Source organism: Astyanax mexicanus, chromosome 16, assembly GCF_023375975.1.
Source record: "Astyanax mexicanus isolate ESR-SI-001 chromosome 16, AstMex3_surface, whole genome shotgun sequence".
In the NCBI taxonomy this organism is placed as follows: Eukaryota; Metazoa; Chordata; class Actinopteri; order Characiformes; family Acestrorhamphidae; genus Astyanax; species Astyanax mexicanus.
Genome location: NC_064423.1, coordinates 3351136 through 3368583, shown reverse-complemented (window position 1 = coordinate 3368583; position 17448 = coordinate 3351136). Strand labels below are relative to the sequence as shown.

Here is a 17448-nt window from a genome sequence, read left to right as displayed (position 1 = left end):
AGCGACTCGGTTCTGATACAGCAGCTCACAGATGCCCTGTGCTGTGGACATCACCCTAGGAGTGATGTGGGGAGAGAGAGAGCGCCATCTACTGTACCCACCCGGAGGGAGCAGGGCCAACTGTGCTCCCTCTGAGCGCCGGCAGCTTGATGGTAAAGCTGCATGAGCGGGGGTTCGAACCTGCGACCTCCCGCTCATAGTGGCAGTGCTTTAGACTGCTGGACCACTCAGCGCCATGCCATAGATATTGTAAGACAGTGTTTAAAATCATAGGGCCCTATTTTAACAATCTATAGCGCAGTAGTTAATTGCGCTTTGTGCAGTTGCATTTAGGGGCGTGTCCTCTGTCTGTGGTATCTTGAGGGTGCGAAAAATACGCCTTGCGCAGCTCCAATGGCGCAAAGGGTGTGTTTTAATTCCCTTAATTATTCATGGGTGTGGTTAATTTTGGGCGTAACGTGAAATAAACCAATCAGTGTGTCTGTAGTCATTACCTTTAAGAGACATCTGCGCTCTGACTTCTGTTCATTCCTATTTTAAGAGCGCAAACTGACTGCACATCATGCTGTGAAGATAAACAAGCAGCTTGAATAAAGGAATTATTCGTTATTGTTTATGTAAAAACTGGGTTTGCAACACTGAATATTAAACAAGCAATCGATTATTTACACTGGATAGGGACCCTACAGTTTTAAAGGGCTTAAAAATATTTAACAAAAAAATTGAAATAAAAACTGACATACATAAAAAAAGGAAAAATAGGACATTTTAAAAAGATCATAAAAATTGACATAAAAAGTAAAGAATTTATATCTTATGAAGAAAATAATAATAGCAGTGAAAGTAAAGTAAAATAATAAGAATGATAAGAGATTATCAAATTTATATCAATAAACTAAGAACACGGCAATTCAAAAAAAAAAAAAAAAAAAAAAAAAATATATATATATATATATATATATATATATATATATATATATATATATATATATATATATATAATGATTTGATTAGTAAAATTAATTAAAATGAATAAAAAAATAAATAATATAAAATATTAACTCATTAACAAAAAACAATCACAGGCTTTCTGATTAAGTTTCAGTTTCAAATCATGAAAACAGCTCACCAGAACCTCAACCTCTCCTTTATATTTGACAATATTTGATGAACTTACAGGTCCTTACTTATTTTTATTTAACTGAACCGAGTTTTATATTATTTGTAGCCTCGCGTTGAATTCAGCTCCGCTCTGCGAAAGAGAGAGAGAGAGAGAGAGAGAGAGAGAGAGAGAGAGAGAATTGATTAATTATCAGTAAATATTAACCAAAAAAGTAAAGTAAGTACATTAAAATGTTTTTTTTTTCTTCACTGTAATGTACATATGTTTTAGTTAAGCATCCTATGCTGCTTTTCCACTGATGTTGAACTCTCAGCGTTCTGGTTTGCGACCCTAATTTTGAACCATTCGCTGCGTTTTTACCTAAAACATCAGGTTCTGGAACCAGGAATATTAGTTCTCAGTGGGATCAGAAGAATACTAAGCTCTCCAGCGCAAACCGCCGCTGTGCAGCGCCCTTTGTTGGGACAAATGATGTGACGTTTTGACAGTTCTACTAAAACTGGTGGAATTGTGGGCTGGTTAACCTCTTAACACGAAATTTATTAAATATAATATCTTGCTGTGTTTATGAATAGTTATGAATACTTATGGGTTCAATATAGACACCCAATATACCATTTTAAAGCTTAGAATCTCTGCTTTTCGGTTATCTAGCCTATTTAGCAGTATCTCCTTTCAGAAAATAAACATTTAGGGCGAAATATGCCTTGCTTCTCAAAGTTATGATTCATAACTTTCATATTTGCGTTTTTTGTACGTCCATATTTGATCGAATGCGGTCATGTTATTCGAACCGTCTGGATCTCTGGATTCCGGAACTGTGCTCCGTTTTACTGTAGGATGTACCTTTCCTGAATTAGAGCTGAAAGAGCGCATCACAGCGCATGTTTACAGTTAAAACCTGCTTGGGTTTTGTATAATTTATATAAATTCATAATTTATATAAATTTTAACTCCTTATTAAACGCGCTGTATTCCACGCTCCGCCAAGTGTCCAGTGTCTACTTACACAGCAGACTCTACTGCACGTGACGAAATGCAAATGAGGTCTGTCAGCCAATCAGGTGTCGAGTTCAGCCAGCTGAAAGTGAGGTGGGGGCTGCTTGGCCACAGATACTGTCTCTCAGAGACTTCCCACTCTGCAGAAAGCGCTCTGTTAAAGAGACACTGCGGTTTTCTGTTTATATAGGAGTAGTCCACGCAATAACAGCCTTATTACTGCAAAATGACTTATTAAAGTGGTAGTTTTTATTATTATAAAGTTTTCAGTCCTTTGGAGAAAGAAAATACCATTACTGCTTCAAATCACTATAATATCTAACCAGTTAAAGGCAGCAGTTTATGATTTTATATGATGATTGTAAACAAATTATAGCAAAATGTAGAGCTGCCAAAACCCTTCTTCCATATAAATAATTCATTTTTCATTTTATTTCTGAAAATAAAATAAACCACCCCCAGCCACCAGAGGGAAACCCAGAACCACTGCACCCTGATTACAGGCAATTAGCAACACCTGGTCCTCTCCTATTTAAGGAGAGCCAACCCCTAGCCCTGTGCTCAGTCTTGAGTTTGCCTGACACGCACAAGTCTCTCTCGAGTGTTCTCCTTGAATCTCTTGCTCTTAGCTATTGTGTATCCCAGACCTACCCTTCTGAGGTTTCCTCTCAGGGTTTCTCTGGAAACTCTCCTTTCCAAAAAAAAAAAAAAAAAAAAGTGAAAGGGAAAGAAATAGTTTTCCCTCTAAGCATTTTGAGTTTGTTTATTTGTTTGGGAAGTTTAGTCTTGGATTTTCTTTGCTCTGTGATATTTGAGCTGGCCAGCCTTCCCCTGGCAGTCTAACCCTGCGTTCACACTGGAAAGCGACAAAGCGACAGGCGACCATTCATTTCCTATGGCAGGGCGCGATTTGTCGCCGCGACACGCGAGAGGCGACAAGCGACAAAGCGACAGAGCGACAAGCGACACGGAGATGAATTTTTCTCAACTTTATGCAAATGAGTTATGACGCGGTGAAGCGACATTCTAACCCGATTGGCTCCTAGCTTTTCTTTGGACCAATCACAAACAAGGCGGTTCGACGTCCTCAAGCTCCTGCTCTCTGAATTTCTAGTTTCTTTCCCTGTTCTTTCTGTTGAACGGGGTGGACCCACATCAGTCTGTGGGAACGGCTGCGTTTCCAGCGCAGTTAAATCACAGAAACGCACAAGAGTCCAGCAAGTTTGGGAGTTATAGCTGGAGAATAAAGTGGCCAAGTGATTCCTTTTTTGTGCCTTTTTTCTTGTCGGAGGCTGGACCATGATAAACGCGGGCGTTGAGCTTGACACGCCCACAAGCGACAAACGCTGGGCGACACAAGCGACTCGTCGCGTTCCAGTGTGAACGCAGGGTTAGTTGTCCCTTTGGTCCAAATCACTTATTTAACTCCTCCAGCAGTGCAGTGCATTTTCATTTGTTTTACTAAGCAGAGGTTGGGTTTTTCCCTCTGTAAAGCAACTTTTCAGTTTCTATTTAAAATACATATATCCCTTGTTAACCCGTATCTCAGTTCCACTCTGAACTTGGGTCTCTCTATAAATAATTCAGTTGGTAGCTCACTTAGTTTACTCTAGTCCCCCACCCATAAGGTTTGTGGTTAAAATCCACCTTTAGGTGAGCTACCTCCTTACACACAGTTATTAAAAGCCAGAACTGAACCACAGTTCTTTTGGTAGAAAAATGCTACTACTGTACTGTCAGGAGGTTCTTCATTGTGGGGGTGTGGCCAAAAGAGCACAAGGACTTTTTTTGACATTGACATTTTATATTTTTGTAATTTTAACCCTTTATAATTACTGTTTTTTTTTTGTGTCCTTTGCAGTGGACATCTATCATAGATGAACATCTAAAATTGACCTTCTAAATATAGATTTACATAATAAAAAAAAAACACCATTTTTATGTAAAAGCTTTAATACTTTAATACTTTAATCTGAAAAGTGTAGTTTTTGTTGCAGCACTGATCCTGTACTCTGTGCTCCTGCTCTGTATTCTAACACTACCTGGCTTTCTTATCCAGCATTTGTTTGGGAAAGAGTATCGATTTCCTTTAAACTGGGTGCTTAGTCCCGTAGTCCATGAGGATCAAGCTTTTGGACCGCTCCAGATAAAGACAATCAGTCAGAAAATGATGATTCTTATCAGCTGTATAACAGAATCTACTGTCTAGAGAAAAGCGGCGCCGATCATATTCATTCTTTGAGCACTGTAGATTGTAGATTAAATATTAAAGTCATCCAAATTGTTAAGAAATACATATTGTATAATTTAATTAACAAAACGTGTTTAATAAAACATAATTCTTGAAAGTTGGCACCTCTAGGTAGTCACCTATAATGTGTTAAATGAATACTCTATTTGAGAAATGTTTTAATCCATATTATAAGAAGTGTACTACTCTAAGTAAAGATAACTAACTAAGTAAAGAAAAAAACAACTTTAATAATTTTATTTCTAACTTTTTTCCCAATTTCTCCTTAATTTACAAGGCCAAATACCCAAGCCACTATCACTAGTGCTGCCCCAACACCAGGAGCAGTCACATGTGAAATCAGACTTCACCTCTTTTGGAATTACCGAGTAGCATGACAGCGCTAACGCTCGAAGGAAAGTACAGCGACAAGGTTCTAATACATCACCTCACAGACGCAGCCTTGTGCTGATCCACATCACCCTAGGAGTGATAAGAGGAAATAGCGCCGTCTACTGTACCCACCCAGAGAGAGAGAGCAAGGCCAATTGTGCTCTCTCAGGGCTCCGGTAGCTGTTGGCAAACTGCATCATGAACAGGATTCGAACCAGCGATCTTCTGATCATGGTGGCAGCACTTAACCTGCTGGACCACCCAGAGCCAATAAAAAAATGACGTTAAGAAATAAAGGTCAGTCAATCTGAATTAATTAAAACTGCAAAGAACATAAAAAACAGTATGATGGAACTGGCACTCATTAGGACTGCCACAGGAAATGAAAAGCAAGGGCTGCCTCTGTTGCACAGGTTTGTTTAACACTTTTAAATTTACTACATGATTCCTTATGTGTTTCTTCATAGTCTGGATCACAGGAAAAAAATAGATTTGACGCTACACTTTTTCACATTAGTTATATAAGGTTTTAAAATTATTTATCTTCATTTAAACATTATTTTTTTTTCATTTATTTGTGCTGTCTTCACCTTACATTGTTATATTAAAAATAGTTATTATATTATAAATGTGACAAACAGGGTACCAAGTGGTCCAGCAGTAGAAAGCACTGCCACTATGATCGTGAGATCGCTGGTTCGAATCCCGGTCATGGAGCTTGCCATCAGCTGCCAGAGCCTTGAGAGAGCACAATTGGTCTTGTTCTCTCTGGGTGGGTACATTAGATGGCGCTCTTTCCCCTCATTACTCCTAGGGTGATGTGGATCAGCACAAGGCTGCATCTGTGAGCTGATGTATCAGAACTGAGTCGCTGCATTTTCCTCCGAGAGTTAGAGCTGTGATGCTACTCAGCAATGCTACAGCATCAGCAGCAGTTTAAAAAGAGGCGGAGTCTCACTTTACATGTGTTAGAGGAGGCGTGTGCTAGTCTTTACCCTCCTGGTGTTGGAGCATCACAGTTTTCACAGCACTGAAGATGCATTTTGATTAAATGTGATACACAAGTTAATAGTCTTCCTTCATCCATCCATCAGATATTATATGTATAGTGGACTATTCTCAGTATAGCCGTTGTAGATGAGTTGTGCAGGTGTGGATATATTAGGTGCAGCAGCATTGCTGGTATTTTTGTCAGTGTCACTGCAGGGTTAGGAATAGTCTATCCAGCAATACATCCAGCCAGCAAATAAATTGGGCGTGAAATAAAATGTATGTATTAAGATATATCACAAATTAAGGTATGTTCATGGGGGTTTAGCTACAGGGCAATGGGCTAAGAACGTGTTAAAGAGCTACTAAGCCCTAAAATATATATAATTTTTCCATTAATAATAGCTGAAATGTGTTCCTTTGAAGTAATGAAACATACCAGTCCTGATTAAAATTATATAAACTATATTTTCTAACCTTTAACCCTTGTGTGTTTTCATTTTTCATCAAATGATACTAAAAAAATATTTCTTTCTAACTCAAACTCATTGGCATTGGCTCATTTTTTGTGAAAAACATATATCAAAACACATTTTTGATAACCCCGCCCCCTACAAATTTATATTTCCTACAGTATGTTTGGCCAAGGGCTAATAAACATTGCTTCATTTGTAAATTTGAAACTAAACAATTTTTCTACTCATATCTTGAGTTTAATTCATTTTCTTTTACATTTTCTTTTACATTTTATTAAAAAACTAATAAAAAAAGTAGCAGTTTTTAAAAGAAATGTAACATAAGAAAGGTAAAGGGCAAATATTAACCATGTAAGCTGTTTATATTGCTTGCAATTTAGGTGAAGCAAGCATGTGTAAAGCATTTTAATGTAAAATTCCTTAATTTTGCTGAATTAAATACAAGTAACAAAGCAAACGAGTAACAAAAATATCAACACCACACAAGGGTTAAAAAAAAACACTTTTATTGTGGTAATTTCTGCCTCTGCAGCTCCTCTCAGGTTCAACTGTGCTAAAGTTGAGGATGATGTTTCCGAGTACTTTAGTACACAGACACATTACAATATGCAAATTAGTCAATCAATCAATAATACCATTCCCCTGCTGATGACGTCCAATCATCTGCGTCTCACTGCTACCAGAGGCACACTGCTGCTGCCTCTAAACCCATACATCACCCAGCCAGTGCCCCTCCCATTTTTAAGCCTTTATCAGATTAAGCTGAGGGTAGGGTCAGCTGAAATCATGAGGCTTAGTGCCCCATTAATGTCTTTGTGTGTGTGTGCTGTTCTGTCTTTTCTCCAGGCTCAGCTTCCCGTTATTTCTTCAAAATTCAGACCTCAAACTGGAGTGATATTGGGCTTGCTTCACAACTTCATATCACTCCTCAGTCAATATCTCTTTTCATCTGATTAGAAGATTCTCTTTCAAAGCAGTTGTGAAATACTTTACACTGAATTCTATATGTATTCTGGGCTCTGAAAACCTTCTTAAGAACATCATGGTTGCACTGGGTTGCACAATATACTCAAGGTTTCTAAACAGGCCTGTCATAATATTAACAGTATCTCAAACAACAGAAGTGACTACACCCCTCACATATTTAAAATTTTCTCTCATTTTTTCTCCAAATTTAGCTAGGCCAATTGTCCCACCCATTGAACTGCTACTCAGCCCCCCCCCAAATCACTAGTGATGCTACAACACAAGGAGGGAGAGGACTAGTGCGTAAACCATGCTGATGCAGCATTGCTGAGTATCATCACCGTGCTAACGCTCGGAGGAAAGCGCAGCAACTCGGTTCTGATACATCAGCTCACAGATGCAGCCTTGTGCTGATCCACATCACCCTAAGAGTGATGAGGGGAAAGAGAGAGTGCCATGTACTATACCCACCCAAAGAGTGAGAGAGAGCAAGACCAATTGTGCTTACTTGGGTTGTCTCGACGGCTGATGGCAAGCTGCATGACCAGGAGTCGAACCAGCAATCTCCCAATCATAGTGGCAGCACTTTTTGAACAACACTGAAAATACAACACTTTGATACAATGTAAAGTAGTAGTTAGTCTATAGCTTGTATAATAGTGTACTTTTACTGTGTCCTCAAAGTAACTAAATGGCAAATGCTAAAGCTAATGCTTACCGTGGTTAGCGGCTAATACTCAGTGATGGGAGTAACGGCATTGAAAACTTTTTTCAGTAAGGAGTAATCTAACTAATTACTTAACTTAATTACTTAATTAACTTTTTTTTTAACTTCACACATACAGACAATGACGCACATGTGTGTGTGTGTGTGTGTGTGTGTGTGTGTGTGAGTTACAAGGGAGAGGAGGATGAGATAAACTGGGTTTTCTCAACCGGTGGGCCACGGACCACCAGGGGGCCGCGAAGCACACTCTAGGGGTCCGCAGGCTCATCCTCAGAGGAAGACAGTATTCTGTAGTGAGCGCTTTAAATCAGGGGTCTCAAACTCGCGGCCTGCAGAACGATGTTTTGTGGGCCGTGACTTGTAATTAAATTTTAGTGTTAGTGCGGCGCGCACACAAGAAAGACGCGTCCTCTATCCGTCCACCAGCACAGCGCATCCACATCTCTATTCATTTCAATAGAGAGAGCCGCTGCATGAGCGCAGCCCCGCCCTCCGACAAAAAGTTCTGCTGTGTGAGAGAGGCACATACGAGCCTCACACACACAGAAGGAGGAGAAGCTGAAAACAGATTTATAGAACTATAGATCACAGTGAGGTTGATAAAAAATCTTAAACTTACGATTGACTACACCTGTTGCTTCATTTAAATAAATAAAAAATGTAATAGTAACGTAATAGTTACTTTTACTGGTAACTAGTTACTTTTATAGTGGAGTAACTCAGTTACTTTTTTGGAGGAGTGACTAGTCACTACAACTTATTACTTTTTCAAAGTAACGTGCCCAACACTGCTAATGCTAATACTGCTCCAGCAGTGCTAGCCAGTGTTAGCGGCAGCAGGCTACAGGCCAAGAATACTCACCTCTGAATGGAAAAAAGAGCTAGCGTGTATCAGCCTCCGTGATAGAGTACTAAACTAAAACTCCTGTAATGGAGCAGAGTGGCTTTACTGCTTTTTACAACCTAACTGGTACAATACGTACATAAGGATTATAAGGTGTACTGACAATTTTTGGGAAAATTCAAGCATTTTAAGTGTGCTTTATAGTGAGACAAATATATATATATATATATATATATATATATATATATATATATATATATATATATATATATATATATATATATATATTAATAAGAAGGATTTTAACTTATGACTGTAATTAACCCTTGTGTGGTGTTCATATTTTTGTTACTCGTTTACTTTGTTACTTGTATTTAATTCAGCAAAATTAAGCAGTTTTACATTAAAATGCTTTACACATGCTTGCTTCACCTAAATTGCAAGCAATATAAACAGCTTACATGGTTAATATTTGCCCTTTACCTTTCTTATGTTACATTTCTTTCAAAAAGTGCTACTCTTTTTTTATTAGTTTTTTAATACAATGGAAAATAAAATGAATTAAATTCAATATATGAGTAGAAAATTTGTTTAGTTTCAAATTTACAAATGAAGCAATGTTTATTAACCCTTGGCCAAACATACTGTATGTAATATAAATGTGTAGGGGGGGAGGGGGGGGGGGTGTACAGTGTGTGTTTATCGAAAATGTGTTTTGATATATGTTTTTCACAAAAAATGAGCCAATGCCAATGAGTTTGAGTTAGAATTTTTTTTTTTTGAAAAAATGAAAACGGGTCCCACAGACCCGAACACTACACAAGGGTTAAGAATTCAGGATTGGCGATTTATTCCTGTATTTTCTAGTCTATAATCTCTAGATTGGGAGACGTTAGATTTCGCCCGAATACCAAACACTTATAGCAGCATTTGCTGATATAATTAGCGCGTGCTCTGTGGCTCTCAGCGCCGGGCTGTGCGCTGTGGAGTTTTGTAAGTAAATGTCAAGTGCTGTGTGCTTATTTGTGCTCTTCCAATTTTGTTTGAAAGACAAGGTGTTAGCGCTTGTTGGCATTTAGCACGAGGGTCGTGAACCGTGACAATATTGTCTGTGGCTTAGAGATGCTACATAAAAAAAAATAAATACCCATAAGGTGCTGTGAGCTCCCTGGGAAGGAACCTCCCATCCTCTCTATTGCAGATTTTACTCGCTCTCGCTCTCGCCGGTCCATTTATCCAGATCACTGGGAGAAAGGTCACGGCGCCTCATCATATAGATGTCAGGTACCAAGGTGCTTTTGTGCATACAGCCCCGTTTGATTGAAGCTCTATGCAAACAGGCGAGCGTATATGACTGAATGCTGTACATATGCTCCTCAGCCACGCCATTAGCGACGGCATTGAGACGGCGCACTGGATGTTCAAGGCGAACGCGGTGCGTTAACAGCGACTCACGGCAAATAAATGGCTTCTACAAAGTGGGTTACAAGCACTACTAGTCTACTATACTACCAGATCTTATAAATAATAAAAAAAACATAGAATACGCAACAGCTTTGTTTTGAGCCTTTGAGTTTTTTTGTTCTCAAATTGCTTATAAATTAATTATTGAGGACTATGCTATGCTATTGAAAATGCAATGCTGGTGCTTATTTGTTCATCATTAGGAAATGAATAGTTCTCATTCTGAAATCTGATTGGCTGATTGACTAAACGCTTGATGTACACACAGCGAGAGAAGGTCATATTACCATTGACCACAAATCCACATTGTGCTTTACTGAACATGCAATAATCTTTCGACCTTGTAGCAGAAAGTACATTGCTAGGCAGGATAAAGGTTTATTAAAGCTTATTTATTTATTTATTAAGTACCAGTCAAAAGTTTGGATAACACTCCTTCTATTTTAATCTTTTAATAGATTTAATCTACATTGTAGATTTCTTCTAACCCTTCAGAGAATAGGTGCATGTAAAACATTACATAATATTTAATCAGGAAATATATATTATAGTTATTGTAACCTATAAGCATATCTTTTATAAATTAACTAAAAAAAAAATAAATAAATAAAAAAACAGCAACTAATTCAAAGCATTATTTATAATAATTTGACCCCATTCCATGTTTAACGCCCCTTAAAATAAGCAGTTAACATAATTTTATTTACTTCATATTTGGTGACTTTTCCTAATTTATTGGGGACAACTGGGTAAATATAAAATTATTGAGATGTATGTGTTCTGTGTCCTGTACACATTTTGTATACATCAGCATTGTTTGGGGTCAATTTGACACCTAAACATAATAGGAGGGTTAAAGTTCGAAGATCTAGAAAAAAAATATTTTTTTCAGTATGAAACTTCTTCTGCTTAATTAGTGTAATCAACATATAATATGAAAATGGTTTATTTCACATATTTGCAACAACCACCTCCTGCAAAAAAAAAAAAAAAACTAAAAACAACTAAAACTGAAACTAAATTGCAATGTTTTGTTTCAATGTTATGTAAAACTATTGTTTTATATGTTGTTTTTTCAAAAGTAAGAAAGTAGTGAAACATGTATTTTTTTTTTATGAAAAACAAGTGAATTATTTTAATTGAATCATTACCTGTAAGATGTAAGGAACACCTCATTATAATTGCACTGAGTATGGATAGAATAGTTAGTAATAAAGTTAGTTATTATAAACATTAACACTGCTTGTAAGGATTGTTTTGGGTTTTAGACATCTTTTGGATAGTTAAACATGCACCGGGTAAAATTAACCCCATAAACATTGCTGTTCCTGAGAAATTAACATAATAGGAGGGTTAATCTACAATGTAGTAAATGGTAATACAAATAAAGAACATTTATTAATGAGAATGTGTATCCAGAAGTTTGGACTGATATGTTGTGTGTTGTATTAAAGAGATGGTTCTGCTGAATCATCTATTTTATCATCAATTTATTCTAAAAAAGGTTTTAAAAGCACTTTTGTAATTTTCAAAATGCATAAAAAATACACTAATCCTCAAAGAAATGGCTGCAAGAATAGTTGCATCTAATAAATAATAAATTCTAAACATACAGGTGCATCTTTAAAAAATCAGAATATCACTGAGTGATATATGAAGTTACATTTTTTAAATCATTATATAATTCAGTTCAAAATGTGAAACTCATATATTATATAGATGTACAGTATTACACACAGAGTGATCTATTTAAGGTGTTTATTTATTTTATTGTTGATGATTATGATTATGGTTACAGCCAATGAAAAAAAAACTAAAATCAGTGTCTCAAAAAATTAGAATATTATATAAGACCAACTGTTACTTTTTTTTTTAGCAGGGTGGGCAGTGTGCCAAGTCCTGCTGGAAAATGAAATCTGCATCTCTATTAAACTTGTCAGTAGCAGAGGGAAGCTGTAAGATATGAAGTGCTGTAAGATTTTGTGGGAAAACAAAACTGCACTGACTTTAGACTTGATAATAAAACACAGTGGTTCAACACCAGCAGATGACAGACATGACTCTCCAAACCATCACTGATTGGTGGAAACTTCACACTAGACCTCAAGCAGCCTCAAGTTCCTCCAGACACTGCTCCTTTGATTTACAAACGAAATGTAAAATTGACGGTACCACTTTAAAATAAGACTATCTTTATAAAGGGTTTGTAAATGGTTTACAATTAGTTTATTAATGGTTACTAATTAGGTTCTAAATGCCTTAAAAATCATTAATAATCAGTTATAACACATACCTAGAAAGGGCAACTATATAAATGGCTGTGGGTTCACTATTTGGCAAACAACAGGTCATTGTTGCCCTTTCTACGAATGTGTTATAACTGATTATTAATGATTTGTAAGGCATTTACAACCTAATTAGTAACAATAAATAAACTAATTGTAATTAACCATTTATATACCCTTTATAAAGATAGTCTTATTTTAAAGTGGTACCAAATTTACTGATGATCAGTGATGGTTTGGAGAGACATGTCATCTGCTGGTGTTTCATTTCTTTTGATGCATTTTTTTGAAGAGGGTATTTATTTATCTATCTATATATATAACATCTGTCTTAATGGCTAAATGGCTCCTGTGTTCAGCTACACAGTGAATTACATCCACCGCACATGTCTCGTGTAATGCTGTGGTCCTGGAGGAACGTTATTTCGCTCCACTGTGCACCTGTACACGGCTGAAATGACAAATTAAGCCCTCTTGGCTCGGCTTTAAAAAACGACACGACCTCACTGAAGAGCTGTATGAGCTTTGAGTACATTGAGAGAAGTGTATTGGCGAGTACAGTATTTAAAATAAAAAAAAAATCTCGGTCAAAATCCACTTCCAGTGATAAATAGAGTCGTTTTTATTATAGATTCAGTTTATCCAGTTATTGCTTTTTTAAAAGCACAGTATTTATACAGTAAATTCATACAGTTTGAACCTGTATCTGCAACCTGTCTGTACAGTGGCGTAAAAAACAAAGTTGTACCACTTTAAAATAAGACTACCTTTATAAAGGGTTTATAAATGATTTAAAATTAGTTTATAAATGGTTACCAATTAGTAAGGGCAACAATGACCTGTTGTTTGCCAAATAGTGAACCCACAGTGTTTTTGCCCTTTCTACGAATGTGTTATAACTGATTATTAATGATTAGTAATTAGTTATCATTAATAAACTAATTGTAAACCATTTATAAACCCTTTATAAAGATAGTCTTATTTTAAAGTGGTGCCAAAAAAGTATAAGCCTCCCCTTTGTTTTTGCTTTTTCATCATACTAATATTTTTCCGATTATCAAACACACTTTTATATCAGACATATAATATCAGATAACCTGAGCAAATACAAAGAGCACTACTTAAATGATTGGATGATGAATTTTAATAATAGTTTTATGAAAGAAGAAAATCAAGGTGCTTTCAAATTACACCACTTTAGTCTTAAAAAAAAAAAAAAAAAAACACACTTTCCATAGCATTAATCATGTAATTTTCAAATTATATTACTTTAGGTATTTGGAGTAACGGGATGGCAAGATGTAGACTCCTATGAAACAAAAAAAAAATTAAAGGATTAATTAAATGGCACCACTGAATTCTTAAAGAACACTTAAAGAACACTTGGAAAATAGTTTTTATTCTGTATGCTGTAATAATGCTGTCATAATTTAAACTAATGAGATGGGAAATGTAGGAAAATTGCCTATTTGGTTGTATACAGTTCTTATAAAACATGAAAATTAATAGATATCAGATCACACAACTAAATACATAAATATCTCATTCTCATGTATTCAAGGTATACGTTTCAAGTGCTATTACCGTAGCGTTTTGGAGTAATGGGAGGTGAAACCTAGGAAAAATGTCCATTTAGTTTGGCATAGTTTTTGGGGTCCTATAAAACCAGCAAAACAAACTCAAATGAAACCATTGCCTTCTTAAAGAAATATTTACATACCATTAATTCTATAAGTATGAAGTTATTTTACTGTAGCATTTTGGTGTAATAGGAGGTCAAACTTGGGGAAAATGTCTATTCGGTTTTGCATAAACCAGATTTTGGCGTCCTATAAAACCAGCATATCAAACTCTTATTAAATGCCACCATTACATTCCTGAAGAAGTATTTACATAATATTAATGATATGAGTATGAAGTAATAATATTGTAGCATTTTGGAGTAATGGGAGGTCAAATTTGGGAAAATGTCTATTTGGTTTTGCATAAACCACATTTTGGAGTCCTATAAAACCAGCTAATCAAATGGTTATCAAATGACACCATTAAATCCTTGAATAACCCTTTCTATACTATAATTGATATAAGTATCAAGTTATTTCACTGTAGCATTTTGGAGTAATGGGAGATCAAATGTATATTTGGAGCTCTATAAAACCAGCAAATCAAATTATTATCAAATGAGGCCATACAGTCCTTGAAGAACCATTTTTATACTATTAGTAAAATAAGTATAAAGTTATTTTACTGTAGCGTTTTGGAGTAATGGATAGGAGGTCAAACCTAGGAAAATATCCATTCAGATTTGCAAATCAGATTTCGGAGTCCAATAAAACCAGCAAATCGAATGGTTATAAAATGATGCCATTAATTTCTTGAAGAAGCCTTTTCGTACTATTAATGATATAAGTATGAAGTTATTTTATTGTAGCATTTTGAAGTAATAGGTCAAACTTGGAAAACATGTCTATTCTGTTTTGCATAAACAAGATTTTGGAGTCCTATAAAACCAGCAAATCAAACTGTAATCAAATGATACCATTGAATCTTTGAGGAAGCCTTTCTGTACTAATTGTGTTATAAGTTTCAAGTGATATTATTATAGCATTTTGGATTAATGGGAGGTCAAACTTAGGAAAAATGTCTATTCGGTTTTGCATAAACCAGATTTTGGAGTCCTATTAAACAAGCAAATCAAATGGTTATCAAAAGACAGCATTAAATTCTTAAAGAACTCTTTTATATATTATTACTAACATAATATCAAGTAATGTTACTGTAGCATTTTGAAGTAATGGGAGATCAAACTTGGGGAAAATGTCTATTCGGTTTTGCATAAACCAGATTTTGGCATCATATAAAACCAGCAAATCAAACTATTTTCAAATGAAACCATTAAATCATTGAATAAAAATGTCTATACTATTAATGACATAAGTATCAAATTATATAACTGTATCATTTAGGAGTAATTGAAGGTCAAACTTGGGAAAAATGTCTATATTCAGTTTTGCATAAACCAGATTTTGGAGTCCTATAAAACCAGAAAATCAAATTGTTATAAAATTCCACCATGCAATTCTTATAGATGTCTTTCTATACTAATATATTTATAAGTGTCAATTGATATTACTTTATAATTTTAGAGTAATGGGGGGTCAAACTTGGGAAAAATGTCTATTCGGTTTTGCATAAACCAGATTTTGTAGCTCTATAAACTATAAAAAAACTAGCAATATTTATGATATGACACCATTAAATTCTTAAAGAAGCCTTTCTATACTATTAATGATATAAGTATGACGTTATTTTACTGTAGCATTTTGGAGTAATGGGAGATCAAACTTAAATTATTAAGTAGAGGCTTTGGGCACCCAAATGGTTAGCACCGGCCCTGGTCGTTCCTGCCACTCAAGTGTTCTGCCCTATAGTGCTCTTGAACCGCACTCATACACACTCCTCTACACACACACACTCCTCTACACACACACACTCCTCCAGAGCAGACTCACCTGATCCCTCTTTTCTATAAATATTTTCACTTCCTCCTCTCCCACGTATGGATCAAGTGTCGGAGTTGACCTCAGGTTTAACCCACATTAATGAAAATCTGCTCTCCGTCAAACACTTCGCCATCCGCATTTTTCTTTAGACTGGCATGTCTAAATGGCATCCACATCAGCACACATCTGTGCTACAGCTCCACCTTCAGGCTAGTATGCATGGTGTAAAATGTATGTGCGTGTGTGTTGACACATTTCCCTCAATATGCAAATTGTCATTAGCTCATCATTTTAATAAATTATGTATTAATGATCAGCACACTTTTTTTTTTACAGTTTTTATACTATACTGTATAACCGATTTAGTCCAAATATGTGCCAAATATGCCATAATCAAGTAAACACACAGATTTGCTAAATAAGTGTTAATTGGACACAAGTAAAAGGAGTGTAAGAGTCGTATATCCATGGCTCCCATGGTGATATAAAGATGTGTTAACTGAAAATGGTGTCTACATCTCACTCTGTCTGTCTGTGAGTGGCTTGGTGTAGAGGTCTGCGCGGGACTGTTTTTTTAAACCCGCTCCCGCCCGCTCCCGCGTCTTTTTGTCCCGCTCCCGCCCGCTCCCGCAAAAAAATCACTTCTTTTAATCCCGCTCCCGCCCGCCACATACACATTCCCGCCGCTCCCGTCCCGCAGTCCTAATATGAATTGAATTAATTACATTTAGTGCTTCAAATTTACATATGTATTTATTAAAACAGCAATTCAGTTCGCAGTCCAAACACATGCCATCAGGTGCATCAAGAATCCTAGAAGTGGATTAGAAGTGGATCTATATTATATAAAATAATAAATGTAAAAATATATAAAATTAAATTCAATTAGTTTAATTAATATTTGTATTATTATTATTAATAATAATAATAATAATAATAACAATAATAATAATAACAATAACAATGTTATTGTTATTGTTATTATTATTATTGTTATTATTATTATTATTATTATTATTTTGCACCAGTATAGTAAATGTCGTCCTTTAAATTACACACCCCCCTCCCCCCCCCCCCCCCTCCTCTGCACACGCCTGCTGGAGATGCTGAAAATGTGTGTGTGTGTGTCCATCCTCCGAGAGATTTTTCTTGTGTTTTTTTGTTGCTTGCATGGGAATCATAGCGTGATTATTATAATTTTCTTAACTATTTATCAATTTGCGGGAGCGGGACCACATGTTAATGTGGTCCCGCTCCCGCATGGCCTGTATTGATTAAATTACCGCTCCCGCCAATAACAATTCAGTTTTGTCCCGCGCCGCAACATATTCTGACGGGTCCCGCGGGTCCCGCGGGACTCCCGCGGGAGTGCAGACCTCTAGCTTGGTGTGTTCTACCCATGTCTGTGTTGATTTCCTCTTGATTACTTGATGATTTCAGTCATTCAT

The 17448-nt window shown here is 36.1% G+C and overlaps 1 protein-coding gene across 1 annotated transcript in view; it reads left to right on the top strand.

The window, feature by feature from the left end:
• LOC103021590 (inactive N-acetylated-alpha-linked acidic dipeptidase-like protein 2) overlaps positions 1-17448 on the top strand; it is a 678577-nt gene that overhangs the window by 287674 nt on the left and 373455 nt on the right. The window lies entirely within an intron of this gene.